The 16,836-nt window shown below is 42.5% G+C and overlaps 1 long non-coding RNA gene across 1 annotated transcript; it reads left to right on the forward strand.

Annotated features, from left to right (window-relative positions):
- Positions 1-282: 282 nt before the first annotated feature.
- Positions 283-16,129, forward strand: LOC309848351. The gene is made up of 3 exons (XR_014302985.1): positions 283-353; positions 1,638-1,809; positions 15,634-16,129. It is a non-coding gene; the product is annotated as an uncharacterized lncRNA (long non-coding RNA).
- Positions 16,130-16,836: the final 707 nt, after the last annotated feature.

A 16,836-nucleotide genomic window follows, 5' to 3' on the forward strand; every position in this document is an offset into this window, starting at 1 on the left:
GGAGTAGGGAAGTTGCCCACTCAAGCCAGTGTTCAGACCCCCTGTTCACTCTGAGGCCATAGTCCAGGTTATTTGCACACTTTCTCAGATCAACCTATGAGACACTGAAGGTCACAGGTTTAATTTATTAAGCCACCAAAGCACCAATGCAGATGGCCACTTTCACAGTTTATTCACAGTAACTGCTCCGGCATCCTGCAGAGGCCATCTGGCATCCTGCAGAGGCATCCTGTGACAGTTGGTTTGGAATATTCCGTATTCTGAGTCAGTTAGCAGTTGAGCAGACCACTCACTGGTCACTAAGCATAGCCAACTGGTCCCTGGGAAGGCTCCAGCTCCACGTGACACAGCTGGTGATGTGCATGCTGGGGGAGGATGGCCACAGTGGGTCTTCCACCGGCACTCCAGGGGGTTTCCCTTGGGGTTAACTGCCTTGTGTTTTGGGTTATGGATTAACACCTAGAGGTGGGAGGCTGAATTAGCATCTGGTCTTTTCTGTTGGCTCAGGCACCTCCTCCAGCAGGAGCGTCCAAGAAAGAGACTTGGTTCTGGGCGACAGGGCATGATCTCTGGTGCCCTGGGCAGGTCTTGGGTGTTCAGGGATCTCTCTCCCCAGGGAAACAACTCTATTCCTGTCCTGGACCCCATCCTCATCTGTATGGTAACTCCTGGCATGTCAGTTCATCTCTGTGAATTTCAGGGCCTCCCACTGTAGAATAAATGAAACAAGATGGGATTGGGAGGGAGACAAACCATAAGTGACTCTTAATCTCACAAAACAAACTGAGGATTGCTGGGAGGAGGGGGGTTGTGAGAAGGGGGGTGGGGTTATGGACATTGGGGAGGGTATGTGCTATGGTGAGTGCTGTGAAGTGTGAAAACCAGGTGATTAACAGACCTGTACCCCTGGGGATAAAAATATATGTTTATAAAAAAAAAAATAAGAATAAGGCTTACAGCCTCTGCCCTGCCCTCACCCACCTCACTAGGGCCCACCTGGGAATTAGAGGAGATGGTCACATGTATTGTATTGTCCACGAGCTGTGAAACATCATTCCCATGTAAAAGCTAAGAGGGAGCTTCCTTCCTCCCTGCTGTGGAGCCATCCAAATCCCCTCTCTGGATTCAACCACTACCAAGTGTCTATTTCCTTCTTGCAGTCACTCAGGGATTGAACACTTAGGGCAATTAGGAAACACCAGTCATCTGTTTGTTTGTTTTTTTTTTTTTTTTTTTTTTTTTGTAATAAGGCTTTCTTGTATTTAATTATGTTTAGGCTCTTAACATAATAGTAAAAAAGTAGGCCATATTCACATTTGAACATCTCAGAACAGGGAATTACACAGAGTGTTTTTGTCACTTTCTCAGGCACTTGTGACTTCTAAATGGAGTTTGAACCCAGGCCATCAGTCATGGATAGTGCCCTTTGCTGCATTTCTCTAATGCCTTAGTGAAATAAAAGTATTTGATCACAGGATCTGTCTATAGGGTGTTCTAAGCGTATAGCCAACCACAAGAACTCCAGAAGTCCTACTTGGATTCAGGAGGCTCTACTGAGCGGGCAGCAGGTGGATAATGGGATGAAAGGATTGAATTAGGAATAGATGATCACCCATTTCCCTGTGTTCTTCTGCCAGCAAGTTGTCCACAGTTCTCTCTATTGTGATGCATTTCCTGGGATCTTGCTTCAAGGATTAAGAAGAAATGTTCACATAAGGTGAAGAATATCAACTGGTCCTAAGCAGTGATTCAGGAAACTCTACCTCTGGCCACACAACAGAGGGCACCCTATAGATGACCCACTTGAAGGTACTGTGGAAATGGACTCATTAGGTTCATTCAAGAATAATGATTCTATTTTATTCCCTGGCCTATCTTTAAGAGAAAACCATAAAAATGTTAAGCCACATTCTTCTCTTGTGTATGCAAAGATAAATGAGCAAGCCATTCAGTATTGCTGTAGCTCTAGAATACAGGTACTTTTCAAACTCAAGAATGGGTTTCCTTTTAACAGTAAACAACATCTTTAGTTAACATATAGACTTTTAGCTGATTTTTGAACATTGGCTGAAACAGATCTTTGACTGAAAAAGTGTTTTCAGATTTTAAAAAATTAATAGGTATTATTTATAACAGGAGGTTTAGATGAATGTAAGAGTTGAACAGATAATATAGAAAGCTCCCATAACCCATGCCCCCTGATTCATCCATTAAGGACATCTTACATGAATGTGGTCCATTTGTTATAATTTGCAAAACAATATCAATACACTTCTATTAACTAGAAGTCCACGGTTTACATTAAAATTCACTCTTTGTGCTTTGACATTCTGGGGGTTGTGACAAATGTATAGTGTTGTGTATCATCACCATGCCAGGATTCTTTTTTTTTTTTTTAACTTTGATAGATTTATTACAGACGGAAAAACAAAACCAATATAAAAAAGAGTTGAGTTAAATATTTGGCTATATCTGACGTACTTTTCCTACTAGGTTTCCTACTAGGTTTGTGAAATCAGTGAGAACATAACTGGTGACAAATGATGGCTGGTGATACAATTTATTGTCACAGATACCATTTAACACAGACATCAGTCTAATTCAATAGAAGTTTACCAAATGATTGGTCAAAAATCTATCATGACTCTACCTTCTTCCAAATTTTTGCTACTTACAGAACTTTGAAACATTAAAATTTTTGTGGATTTTCACTGGCGTATTTTTTTTTATTTTTTTTATTTTTTATAAACATATATTTTTTATCCCCAGGTTTACACACTTCACAGCACTCACCAAAGCACATACCCTCCCCAATGTCCATAATCCCAGCCCCTTCTCCCAAACCCCCTCCTACCAGCAACCCTCAGTTTGTTTTGCAAGATTAAGAGTCGCTTTTGGTTTATCTCCCTCCCAATCCCATCTTGTTTCATTGATTCTTCTCCTACCCACTTAAGCCCCCATGTTGCATCACCAGTTCCTCATATCAGGGAGATCATATGATAGTTGTCTTTCTCTGCTTGACTTATTTCACTAAGCATGATACGCTCTAGTTCTATCCATGTTGTCGCAAATGGCAAGATTTCATTTCTTTTGATGGCTGCATAGTATTCCATTGTGTATATATACCACATCTTCTTGATCCATTCATCTGTTGATGGACATCTAGGTTCTTTCCATAGTTTGGCTATTGTGGATATTGCTGCTATAAACCTTCGGGTGCACGTGCCCCTTTGGATCACTACGTTTGTATCTTTAGGGTAAATACCCAATAGTGCAATTGCTGGGTCATAGGGCAGTTCTATTTTCAACATTTTGAGGAACCTCCATGCTGTTTTCCAGAATGGCTTCACCAGCTTGCATTCCCACCAACAGTGTAGGAGGGTTCCCCTTTCTACGCATCCTCGCCAGCATCTGTCATTTCCTGACTTGTTGATTTTAACCATTCTGACTGGGGTGAGGTGATATCTCATTGTGGTTTTGATTTGTATTTCCCTGATGCCGAGTGATATGGAGCACTTCTTCATGTGTCTGTTGGCCATCTGGATGTGTTCTTTGCAGAAATGTCTGTTCATGTCCTCTGCCCATTTCTTGATTGGATTATTTGTTCTTTGGGTGTTGAGTTTGCTAAGTTCTTTATAGATTCTGGACACTAGTCCTTTATCTGATAGGTCGTTTGCAAATATCTTCTCCCATTCTGTCAGTTGTCTTTTGATTTTGTTAACTGTTTCCTTTGCTGTGCAAAAGCTTTTGATCTTGAGGAAATCCCAATAGTTCATTTTTGCCCTTGCTTCCCTTGCCTTTGGCCTTGTTCCTAGGAAGATGTTGCTGCGGCTGAGGTCGAAGAGGTTCCATGCCAGGATTCTACAGAAATCCATACATCAGTGCTCCTGGCAGCACTATTCACATTAGTCAAAAAGTGGAATCAACCCTCAAGTCCCTCAAATGATGAATGGATCAATCACAATGTGTTATATACACACAATAAAGTACTATTCACCTATAAAAAAGAATTTGAAATATGCCCAACATGTATGGACCTTGAAGAAATATTATCCTCTATGAGATCAATCTAGCACAGAAATACCAATATTGTATGATTCCACTAATATAATGTCTTTAGAATAGGCAAACTCATAAAGACAGAGGTTATTAAGAGCCAGAAGCAGTGGGGAAGATGGAGTTATCTCTTCCTGGGTATGGAGGTTATGTTGGATAGGATGAGAGAGTTTTGGGTATAGATAGTAGTGATGAATATACATGTGTAAAGATAATTAAAACCACTGAATTGTATACAGACAAATGATTAAAAGGATGAATGTTATATATTCTTCATCACAGTAAAAAAGTTAAAAATCCAATAGACTAGTGATGAATACAGTAGCTGTGTATAAAAAGCATGGAGGCTGAAAAGGTCTTATAACATTTGAATAAGTGTAATTTTGCTGTGCTTTAAAATGGGTAGGAATCATGGGACTCCATCATTGAAACAACATACATTTTAATGTTTGTCTTTTTTAGATAGACCATTTCACATGGATTAAGTTCCCCTTAGCTAGAAAGACAAAGCCTCTATTTCTCATTTCCTTCCTGCTCCTTCTCTTTGCCTGCCTTCAACCACTGAGGAAGATGCTCCAGCAGCTGCTCAGTCCTTGCTGGTTAACCAACGATATGCATACGTTCCTGCCCCATGTCCACACCAAGCAAATCTCCCTGAGTAATAAGTGAGCAGCACTTCCAATGTCCTGACAGCTTCTCTGTGCCCTATCTCCGTCCAAAGGCCTTTTGGAGAACCTTCTTGGAGACACAAGGGAGAAAGTGGTCCCATCTACCACCAAGGGAAGCAAGCCTGTCTTTGAGATAGAAACCTTGCTTCCTTTCTTTCTTCAAAAGAAAATGAAACAATGTGCGTTATAGATGACATCCACAATTTCCTTGTTGGGCGTGGGGAGAATGTTGAGTCTATTATCAACTAATACCTGATTTCAAAGGACATGTGTTGTCTTAATGTTACAGTTAACTCAGGAAAGGTGTCCAATTAATAGGGGACATTTGTGGTCAATTAAATAAGATCAAGATATACACCGATCTATTTCACAAAATTGGTAATTGGGGATATATTTAAGGGATGTGATCATAACTTGGCAACAAATATTTTACGTTAATCCTTTTTCATGTGCTGATGCATGTACCATTTGCTGCCCATCATGACCCCCGGAGCCATACTACGAGCCCCTGGATGGAAACCTGGATAGATTTTTTTTTTTTAAGATTTTATTTATTTATTTGACACACACACACACACACACACACACACAGAGCTCACAAGTAGGGAGAGAGGCAGGCAGAGAGAGAGAGGAGGGGAATAAGATTCCCCACCAAGCAGAGAGACCAACGTGGGGCTCGATTCCGGGACCCTGATCATGATCCAGGCCAAGGGCAGAGGCTTAACCCACTGAAATACCCAGGTGCCCCAGATTTTTTTTTTAATTTTTTTATTATATTCATTTAGCCACTGTATAGGAGTACATTATTAGTTTTTGATGTAGTGCTCAATGATCTATTCTTTATATATATATAACACCCAATCTCAGCATATGCCCTCCTCAATACCCATCACCCTGTTACCCCTTCCCCCTACACTTCTCCCCTCTGAAACCCTCAGGTTGGTTCTTGGGGTCCATAGTGTCTCATGGTTCATCTCCCTTTCATCTCCCCTTTCAGATTTCCCTCCCTTCCCCTATGGCACTTCATGCTATTGCTTATGTTCCACAGATGAGTGTAACCATATGATAATTGTCTTTCTCTGCTTGACTCTTCTTTCCTTAACATATTCCCCTCCAGTTCCATCCATGTCAGTGCAAATGGTGGGTTTTCACTGTTTCTGATTTTATATATGGACCACATCTTCTTTGTTTTTTTTTTTAATTTTTTAATTAATTTTCAGCATAACAGTATTCAACCAGTTAGAATGGCCAAAATTAGCAAGACAGAAAACAAGTGTTGGAGAGGAAGTGGAGAAAGGGGAACCCTCTTCCACTGTTGGTGGGAATGCAAGTTGGTGCAGCCTCTTTGGAGAACAGTGTGGAGATTCCTCAAGAAATTAAAAATAGAGCTTTGCTATGACCCTGCCATTGCACTACTGGGTATTTACCCCAAAGATATAGATGTCGTGAAAAGAAGGGCCATCTGTACCCCAATGTTTATAGCAGCAATGGCCACAGTTGCCAAACCGTGGAAAGAACCAAGATGCCCTTCAAAGGACAAATGGATAAGAAAGATGTGATCCATATACACTATGGAGTATTATGCCTCCATCAGAAAGGATGAATACCCAACTTTTGTAGCAACATGGGCGGGACTGGAAGAGATTATGCTGAGTGAAATAAGTCAAGCAGAGAGAGTCAATTATCATATGGTTTCACTTATTTGTGGAGCAAAAAAAATAGCATGGAGGACATGGGGAGATGGAGAGGAGAAGGGAGTTGGGGGAAATTGGAAGGGGAGGTGAACCATGAGAGACTATGGACTCTGAAAAACAATCCGACGGTTTTGAATGGGCCTGGGTGGGAGGTCGGGGTACCAGGTGGCGGGTATTAGAGAGGGCAAGGGTTGCATGGAGCACTGGGTGTGGTGCAAAAACAATGAATACTGTTATGCTGAAAATAAATAAAAAATAAATTTAAAAAACATTTTAAAAAAAGAATGGGACCTCTATCTATTCTCAATATGTGTTTCTTTTCCTCTCTTCACCCTAAAGATGGGCTAGTGACTCTATTTGGGGGGCAGGCCACCTCCCCTCATGTCATTTCTTTTCAAAAACAGAGGGATAATGTGTGAGACCAGACTTCAACTTTGGAAAGTAAGTGTTTCCTCTCACGTGAGACCCTTGTCTGTGAAGAGCCACCTGTCTGGACAGCAGGAGTTGGCCGCTGTGCAGCTGCGATGACTCTGAAAGGTCTATGATGACACCATCACCATGGCGACGAGAAATACACCTCTGCTGTCCTTTCCAACGGCCCCTCTTTGAGCTGAGTGAGTCATTGAGACACCTAGAGCTCTCTATATGGGGAACAAGATTGGATTGTGTGGCTGCTGTTGTGGTATGTTCTTACAGATCTCCTGACTGCTGTTTGCTGCTAATCAGATAGTTCACTCTTCCTCCAACTATTCTCTCATCTTTGAAAATTTTCTCTCTCCAACTTGTCATTCAGAGTTATACAAATGTTTTATAGTTTAGTTTTATCCCTTGATTTATATTTTTGGTTATTCTACCAAGCTAGCTGCCTTGACTTTTGTCCTCCATTTTGAAAAATGTACTCCTTCCTTTGATATCCTGCACCTCACCCTTGACAAACTAGGTTTCCCTAGGGGAGAAAACAGGGCAACATCTATTTTAATTTACGCCTTTTTAACGTCCAAAATTATACATTCCCATTCCTCCTTTCTGAAAGTGAGAGTGAACCCGGAAAGGTCGATATGGAGGATATTTATGATTGTTTTATCCATGTTTTACAATGTCTTCCTGTACCGTTTATCCCAAAATGGGTATTTCAGGATTTTGGGGACATGTTGGTTTGTTCCTAGAAACAGGCGCCCCAAAGAGATCCAAAGAAGAGAAGAGTCTACATTTCACTTATGACCCCCAAGCAGATGTTTCCCTTTCTTCTTTGGCTGTTATCCAAAATTACTTTTTCTAGGTGATATGCTGTCTAGGTCATATGCTATCCCCCATCCTTTTCAGTTCCCCAGAAGTAAGTATAGTGAAACTATAAGGACATTTTGTCCTCAGTTACACAATGAATAGCCAGTCTTTCAACATATGGTGAAAGATGGCTAATTAGTTAATGAATTGTGTTAATGAGTGATTGATACCCAAGCACATAGATTGTTAGGAATGCACAAAGAACGATGGGAGGTGGAGACCATGAGTAGAGACAAACTTTACGTGTAAGTGGATAAACATGTACACTTGCCCATAGGATGGTAGCTCGAAAGCAGAAAGAGTCTTCATTAGAGTGGTTTTGATGGGATGTGTTTGTTAGTTCTCTTGACCTTTCCTCCAGATCTCTTTCCAACAGCTAAGCTATGGTTTTCTTCTGTGACAATGGCCTCAGGAACTCATATGTTGTTTGGAGGCACTTATGTTTGTGTGAGGAATACATAATGCAAGGTGGCATTGTTTCACATGCTTTAAAGCACTAGACTTTGCAATAGTGACCCTGCCATCCTTTACCCTGGGATTCCTCTCATTTGGCCTGCTGACCATGAGTCAGGCAACTGGAACAATCTAGAGAATAATCATGACTATTTCTGACCAAGGGTCCCAGAGAGTGTATTCAGGGAATCAGAAATTGGTTGTTTTTTCCTTATTGACTTCTTGATACCTCTGATCCATCCAAACGAAATTGTGTTAGGGTCAAACACTTGTATTTAGGCAAAGCAGCTGTGCCACAAAGCAATGGTCTGGGAACTCAAATGCCCAGATGTGACCCAGCTCTGGAATTTGTGAAATTGTGAGATCTCAGACAAGATCCATACCCTCCAATGAGCCTCCCAGACCATGTGACATGCATTAATTCAGTAATGCTCATCACACACATATTGGATGTTTTGTTTACTCTCCGTATTTCCCAGGTGGAGGAACGTAGGCATAGGGATGAATGTGACCAGGTTCATGGTCTCCTATGTAAAGGAGCCAGGAGGTGAACCTAGGCCTATGGTCCCAGGGTTCATGCTCTAACTACTGAACTGAACTGCACTGACTACTCAGACATGGATTCATTAGTGTCTGTGCATAGAGCTGTAGTCACAGTGTGTACGTCAGGAATTACCTGAGCCAAGGGAAATCCCAAGTGCTGTTTAGCATTATGAGGTCATCTCGGGGGTCACATAGGCCACAGAAGCTCCTGAGCCCCACAAGTACAGACCTTGCCATAGTCCTTACTAGGAAAGGGACATAGAAAGCCTGGTTAGTTCAAAGATATTGAGGGTTTGGAGGCACACTTTAGGACAACCCAGTCAAACTCTGTTTCATTGCTGGGCTACACCTCAGTCCAGTCAGAACTGAGGAGACCCTTTCATCGTATTTGATGGCACTTTCAGTATGAGTAAGACCTAGTAATGCAGAAATCCTGTGAGCCCAGGGACACTCCTGGGACAATAAAATGGACTCAGAGAACCGGTTCATGATTAGCCTTCTCTCCACTGCCCTCATTGCGATTGCCTTGTAGAGCTGAGATAGAGAGTGGTCAGTGTCATGGCATGGTCCCTTTTCAGGGCATGGTACAAATAGAATAAGAATAGGGATCATAATGGGTGGTTCCTGGCTGACTCAGTCAGGGGAGCATTTGACTCTTGATCTCAGGGTCATGAGTTCAGTCCCCATGTTGGGCGTGGAGCCTACTAAAAAAAAGAAAGAAGAATTGGGGACCTAGTGTAGCATATTGGATAACATTCTCCCCCATAAGCCCTAAAAACATGCTTGAATGCCGTGAATTACACACTTTAGGGACACTGACCAATAAGAACTCAAATGCTCGTAACAGCCTGGTGTCCATCGTCTCTGTTTTGACAGGCTTATCCCTCAGGGTCAGGGAGTGTCCATGCTCCAGTGGGGACCTTGCCTTCTTAAAGAGCTCTCCCATTGTTGGCTAGTAAGTGCAAGCATGGAGAGAGTCCATGCTCAATGAATATATACACCTGGCATCACACAGCAAGACCAGAAGGAAATCAACATAGAACTAAGAGGGTGCTTGGTTTTCAATGATAGGACTTCATTATTTACATATTGTCAACAACTGATGAGATTCCTCACCAAGGACCAAGCAATTTGGTTGCTTCCTAACCAAGCAACAGAATGTCATGCCTAGATTTGAATCTAGTCTCAATGAAAGGTCACCGATTCTCAGGCTCCCAACGAGTATAGAGCAGAGGAGAGATAAATGCAAACAGGTCTGGGTGATCCTCATGGAGTGTCATGAGAGGGGGAGCTTCGCGGGGCTCGGGTTTAGAAGGGTCCCTCCCTATGGGTCCTTTGTATATTCCCGGTTTTTGAAAGAAGATTTTATTTGAGGGGGAGAGAGAGAGAACGGTCATTGGTTATGAGGAAAGTGGGGAGGAGAAGAGGGACAAGTAGGCACCAAGCTGAGTGCAGAAGCAGGGGATGGGCTCGATCCCTGGACTCCAAGATCACGACATGACCCGACGTGAGACACTTAACCCACTGAGCCACACAGGTGCCCCAGAGGGTTCCCCTGAAAGGAGGTGGGACATGGTCCCCTGCCACTTCAGGGTGTAGAGAAGAATGAGGAGTCTATAGAGACTGGGCCTGGGGGAGGGAGGAAGGAACAGGGAAGGTGCCCACTGAGAGCCTGTGCAGCCCCTGTTCACTCTGTGCCAGCCAGCCCTTCGTCCAGGCTGTTTGGAGACTTACTCAAATCAATAACCAAGGAGACACTGAAGGTCCCTGTCTTGATTTATTCAACCACCAAAGCACTAAGCCAGGTTGCCATTTTACCAGTTAACTGGCAGGAATGGCTCAGGGATGCTGAGTCCTTAGAAGGGAAGCAGATTCTTAGTAGAGCCATCATGGGACAGTTGGTTTGGAATGTCCTGGCTTCTGCATGAGCTTGGGATCCCAGCAGACCACTGGTCCCTGAGGGTGGTCCACTGGTCCCAGGGAAGGCTCCACATGAGAGAGCTAGGAGTATGAATGCTGTGGGTGGATGGCCCTTGGATTCCACTGGCTCTTCAGAGGGGTTTCTCACGGGGCCATCTGCATTGTGTTCCAGGTTGGGGATTGAAACTCAGTGGTGGGGGGCTGAGTTAGGATTTGGACTGTTCTGTTGGCTCAGGCACCTCCTCCAGGGCATCAAGTGTCTCCCACACTCCCACTTGGGGCAGGAGGATTTGAGAATGGGACTAAACTGAGGAAGCCCTGGTTCAGGACTGCAGGGCATGATCTCAGGTGCCCTGGGCAGATCTCAAGTATTGAGGGATCTCTCTCCCCAAGGATTCGACTCCATTCCTGTCCCAGATTTCCCACTCCTCAGTATAGTCACTCTTGGCAAGTCACCAATCCCTCACTCTCAATGACAGTGTCCTTCTGTCTTTCTCTATAGTCTCATACAGTGTCTGCTAGAGCTTTCCCCCATCTTTTCCTGTGGTAGTAAAGGACACTTAAGCTACACTTAACCTACATTCCAACATTTTACTGATTTTCAAGCCTGGAATACAGGGTTCTTAATCCCAGGCCCCATGTTGCAAGGTCCATTTCCAGACTCATTTCTTCTGTACCTTTGAAACTTTGTTCTATCATCAATATCCCCTTATTTGCTGCTCCTCCAAGCCCCTATTCTATTCTCTGCTTCTATGTATTGGACTATTGGAGGTGCCCCATATAAGTGACATGATGCCATATTTGTCTAACTGGGTCTGGCTTATTTCACTTAAGATGATGTCCTCCAGGGCCATCCAGGTTGTCACAAATGTTGACATTTCCTTCCTTTGCAGGTGAGAAATTCACCCAGCTATGGGCACGAAGATGGAAACATCATATAAAAATACAACCCACTGATGGATCCCATGAAGGTACCATGGGAATTTATTCATGAATCGGATTCAAGAATAATTACTGTAGGAGCACCTATGTGATGTCCAAATCTTGATTTTGGCTCAGGTTATGATGCCAGGGACCGGAGCTCGGCCCCATGTGTGGCTCCGTGGTGGGTATGGAGCTGTTTAAGCTTCTCTCTCCAATTCCCATGCCCTTCCCCTGCTCACACTCTCTCTTTGTTGCTAGAAAAAAAGAAAGAAAGAAAGAAAGAAAGAAAGAAAGAAAGAAAGAAAGAAAGAAAGAAAGAAAGAAAGAAAAGAAAAAAAGAAGCTGTATCATTATACTAGCCTGTGAGTGTCCCATACTTCAGACAAAGATACCAAGCCATATTATTTTTGTGAACATTGAATTTCAGCTGGTCACTCATGAGTTTATAACCACAAGAATAAAGCTGCATTTGCACCTCGAGTTTGGTAACGTTAAATGGTAGGTATAGTGAAGCTAACATTTGGACATGAGTGTGTTGTTAAACACTAGCCAAAGAGATCTCTTCTTAATTTTTAATCAATAGACCTTAATACTTAGAGTAGGTTTAGAGTATCCTAACAAGTGAAGAGATAATCAAAAAAAGTTCCCTTATCCCCCTTATCCCATAGTGCACCTTTTCCACAAGTATCAAAACCTTCATCATTGTGGAACATTCGTCACAAATAACAAACCAGCCTAGAGATATTATTCACTGAATTCCACCATTGCTATTAAGGCCTGCTCTGTGTTGAGCAGTAGTATGGGTTTTGACAAATGGGCAAAGTCCTGTATCCACCATTTATAGGGTAGGTTCACTGCCATAAAAATCCTGTGTTTCACCTAGTAATACCTTTGCACTTTCTCTAGGAATCAGAGCAACCGCTGATGGTTTGTCATCGCTCTAGATTTCCTTTTTCCAGAATATGATAGAGTTGGAACTGTAAGCCATGTTGCTTTTCCACACTGACAGCTTTCTCCTCTATCTATACAGTTACCATTCATTGATATCTTTCTGTGACTTGACACCTGAATTATTTTTCTTTTCTTTTATTATTTTAGTTAGAGAAAGAGGGAAAGTGTGGGGGAGAGGAGGAGGAAGAAGGAGAGAGAAACTTCAGCAGGCTCCTCCTCAGCATGGAGCTTACCTGACACGGGGTTGAAATTCCTGACCCCGAGATTCTGACCTGAGCCAAAATCAAGTGTTGGGTGTTTAACTGAGAGAGCCGACTACATGCCCTGAAGTTCAGCTCTGTTTTTTACAGAATCCTATTTCATTGTATGGGGATATTGTTGGTTGTTTACCCATTCACTCTGTGAAGGACAACTTAGTTGCCTTGAGTTGTGGTGTTCCTAAATAAAGCTGATAGAAGCACTCCTGGGCCGGTTTTCATAGGAACATAATTTTTCAGCTCAACTAGATAAATACCTAAGAGTGTGATGGCTGGATTAGACACAGCAAGGCTCTTATGCTTTGTTAGATTTGATAGAATTCACCAGTCCAGCCACCTGGGGCCGGCACCTCCTTTCTGGGAAACGTATGAACTGTGGATTCACTGTCTTTGATATATGCCAATTCAGACAATCTATTTCCTTTGCGTGGGTCTTGAGAGTTTCTGTTTTGGAAGGAATTGGCCTTTTTGCTTAAGCCATCCTAGGATTTTTCCATGTATTACTTTACTTTTTAAAATTTGATTTTATTTTTTTTTTCAGTGTTCCAAGTGTTCATTGTTTATGCACCATACCCAGTGGTCCAGGCAATACTGCCCTCTTTAATACCCACCACCAGGCTCACCCATCCCCCTCACTTCTAAAACCCTGTTTGTATCTCAGAGTCCACAGTGTCTCATGGTTCATCTACCCCTCTGATTTTCCCCAATTCACTTTTCCTTTCCTTTTCCTAATGTCCTCCAAGTTATTCCTTATGCTCCACAAGTAAGGGAAACCATACGATAATTCACACTGCTTGACTTATTTCTCTCAGCATAATCTCCTCCAGTCCTGTCCATGTTGATACAAAAGTTGGGTATTCATCCTATTTAAAACAATTTTTATTTATTTTTTTAAATTTCTTTTAACTGTTCCAGAATTCATTGTTTATGCACCACACAAGTGCTCCATGAAATACGTGCCTTTCATAATACCTACTACCAGGCTCACCCTGCCTCCCAACACAGCCCCTCCAAAACCCTCAGATTGCTTTTCAGAGACCATAGTCTCTCATGGTTCATCTCGGCTTGACTTGTTTCTCTCAGCAAAATCTGCTCCAGTCCTGTCCATGTGGATACAAAAGTTGGGTATTCATCTTTTCTGATGGAGGCATAATATTCCATTGTATATATGAACCATATCTCCTTTATCCATTCGTCTGTTGAAGAACGTCTTGGCTATTTCCACAGTTGAGCAACTGTGGCCATTGCTGCTATGAACGTCGGGGTACAGATGGCCCTTCTTTTCCCTACATCTCTATCTTTGGGAGTAAATACCCAATATTACTTTTGAATCCTTTCAACCTCCATACGATCTGTAGTGACGATGACTCTTGTGTCCCATGTTAATGTACGTCCTCTCTTATTCTTTCATTTTTCATCAGGCTACAGCTTTATCCATTTCACTGATATTTACAAGGAATGAGCTTGTGTCTTAGTTTAATGGATTAGGTCTGAGTATTTCCCATGTTCCACTTCAATGGTATCTGCAATAATATTATTTTTTTCTCTTGCTCGCTTTCTATGATACTACACTCTTGCCTTGTTTTCTAAGCAAGCCTAGGCATGTTACATCTCTCTGATTTTCTGACACACGACTTTCAGTCCTATCAGTTCCCCCAAGCCCTGCCTTTCCATAAATGTTGGTCAAGGTACATTTGCATCTCATTTGGTGAAAAATATTTTAAAGGTTCTCTTGAAATTTCTTCATTGACCACTGGGTTATTCAGAAGTGTATTTTTAAATCACAGCTCCTTGGGGATTCTCCCAAGATTTCTTCCTGTTGTTGATCTCTAGTTGAATTTCATAGAGGTCTGAGAGCGGCTGTTGTATTGAGTCTACTCTTTGATTGTGTTGGGATGTGTTTTCCGGCTGAGAATGTGGTCTCCTGCTGAATGTTCCATGGGAGGTTGAGAAAATGGTGTGTTCTGCGAGAGAGTGTCTGCTCCAGGAAAGCTCGATCCCCTGTTTTCCCTTTTTTGTCTCCTGAGGGCCATGGTTTCCCTGTGTCCTCTGTTTTCCTATGGATCCCAGAAGAGCGTGTTGATTTTTCAGTGTCTTCAGGCTCTCTCTTGTCCTTAGGAAGAAGAGGTGATCTCCATGGTCTTTGCCCATGGAAGTGTCTCTTTTTGTCTTCATGTACCTTCAAACTCCCTTCTCGTGGCCCGAGTCTTGACTTCAATACATCTGGGCACATGCTGTTTTTATTCATAGAACTAGTTTTCCAAAACAGCTGAGAAGAACGTGTCTAGATACAAGCTTTTGTACTAAAACACACATTTTCTTTTACATTATGTCTTTGATGACATCTGGCTAATTTAATTAATCTGCCTAAATTTAATCTGCCTAAATTATAGGTATAGAGAAATACCAGCAGCATGCCTTCACTCAGCATTTGCCCACCCCAGAGGTATAGACTGGTGAAAATAGAAACAAGATATATTTCAATATATACCCATTGATTATCCAGCCTTACACACAATGGCAGGCAAAGAAATCTACTGATAGAGATTGATAGAAAAGCAATGACCTTACATATCTAACCCACATTCATATCAAGCAATACTCTCCAAGCTATTCATTTTTTTAAGATTTTATTTCTCAGAGAGAGAGAGTGAGAGAGAGAGAGAGAAAGCACAGTCAGGTGGGAAGGGCAGAGGGAGAGAGAAAGAGCAGGTCCTCCGTGAGGAGGGGCCCCCCACGTGGGACTGGATCATAGCATCCTGAGAGCATGACTTGACGGGAAGACCAGTGCTGAAAGGACTGAGTTTCCAGGCGCCCCTCCTCGAATTAATCTTGAACAGCACCACCAATGTGCTGATGGGTACATTCTTGATGTCCTTCCAGATGTGTCTGAGAAAATCTCAGTCTGTGAGACGCTTTGCCATAAGCCCAAAGAAGAAGAGGACCAGAGTGTTGCCAAGGTGAGGTTGCCTCTCTTTTTCCCCAAGGAGCAAGCATTGCTTTCTTGGTTTCTTTCATCAAATTCAGATGACAATCAAATTATACACTATATGTTGGTGAATTGGACATAATAAAAAAATTCATTTTCCTAATGTAAATTTTTTGTACATGGAAGTAAAATGGTTTTTTAAAGATTTTATAACTTTATTTGACAGACAGAGATCACAGTAGGCAGAGAGGCAGGCAGAGGGAGAGGTGGAAGCAGGCTCCCCGCTGAGCATAGAGCCCGATGCTGGGCTCAATCCCAGGACCCTGTAATCATGTCCAGAGCCAAGGCAGAGGCTTTAACCCACTGAGCCACACAGGCACCCCTAAAGTGAATTTCAAACTGTATGTGTGTGTGTATGTATGTGTATATATAATTTTATATACATATATATGTATAAACGTGTATATATATATGTATATGCTTATATATATATACATACATATAAATATATGTGTGTTTATATAAGTATATATATCCATATATATACACATACGTGGGTATACACACACATACACATTTGAGAGGACATATGTATAATTTCCCTTTTGCGGAGAGTCCTGAGTGGTTGTTTCCTGCCCACCATCGTCTGATTCAAGAGGATATTTACCACTGGCAACAGCAAATCTTGTTAGAATTGCTGTGGTATGATCCTTTCCATCCACAAGAGTTTCTCTTGCTTGGATGAAGAATTTTGTAGTTGCCATCCTGAGTGGACTGGGTAGACACATCTCCCAGGAAAAATAACTTCATACAGGCATCCAGGTCCCACTCTTGGGGCCTTGGATTCAATCACTGTGTTCCATCTGGTTTCCTAAAGTCATTCAGAGAACTAAAGATCAGTACAGGCAGACAAGTATACAGCACGGCCAGAGACTCATGGTGTCCTCTTTTCTGTGCCTGCAGCCTCAGGAAACATCAACAGAGGGAGGCGGTACGTATTCTGGACTCAGTCTCTTCCTGGGGAAAAACTCTAGCTGGTAAGGCAGGTGGGGCCCCCTTGCAATCTTCAGTCTGGAGAGCCTCCCTGATTGGGGGTTCTTGGTAGGACTCTTGGTGGTTTGGGGACAGGCATATTTCCCAGGTGACAAAGTATGCTC

The sequence above is a fragment of the Mustela nivalis genome, assembly GCF_964662115.1.
Source record: "Mustela nivalis genome assembly, chromosome: 14".
Classification (NCBI taxonomy): Eukaryota; Metazoa; Chordata; class Mammalia; order Carnivora; family Mustelidae; genus Mustela; species Mustela nivalis.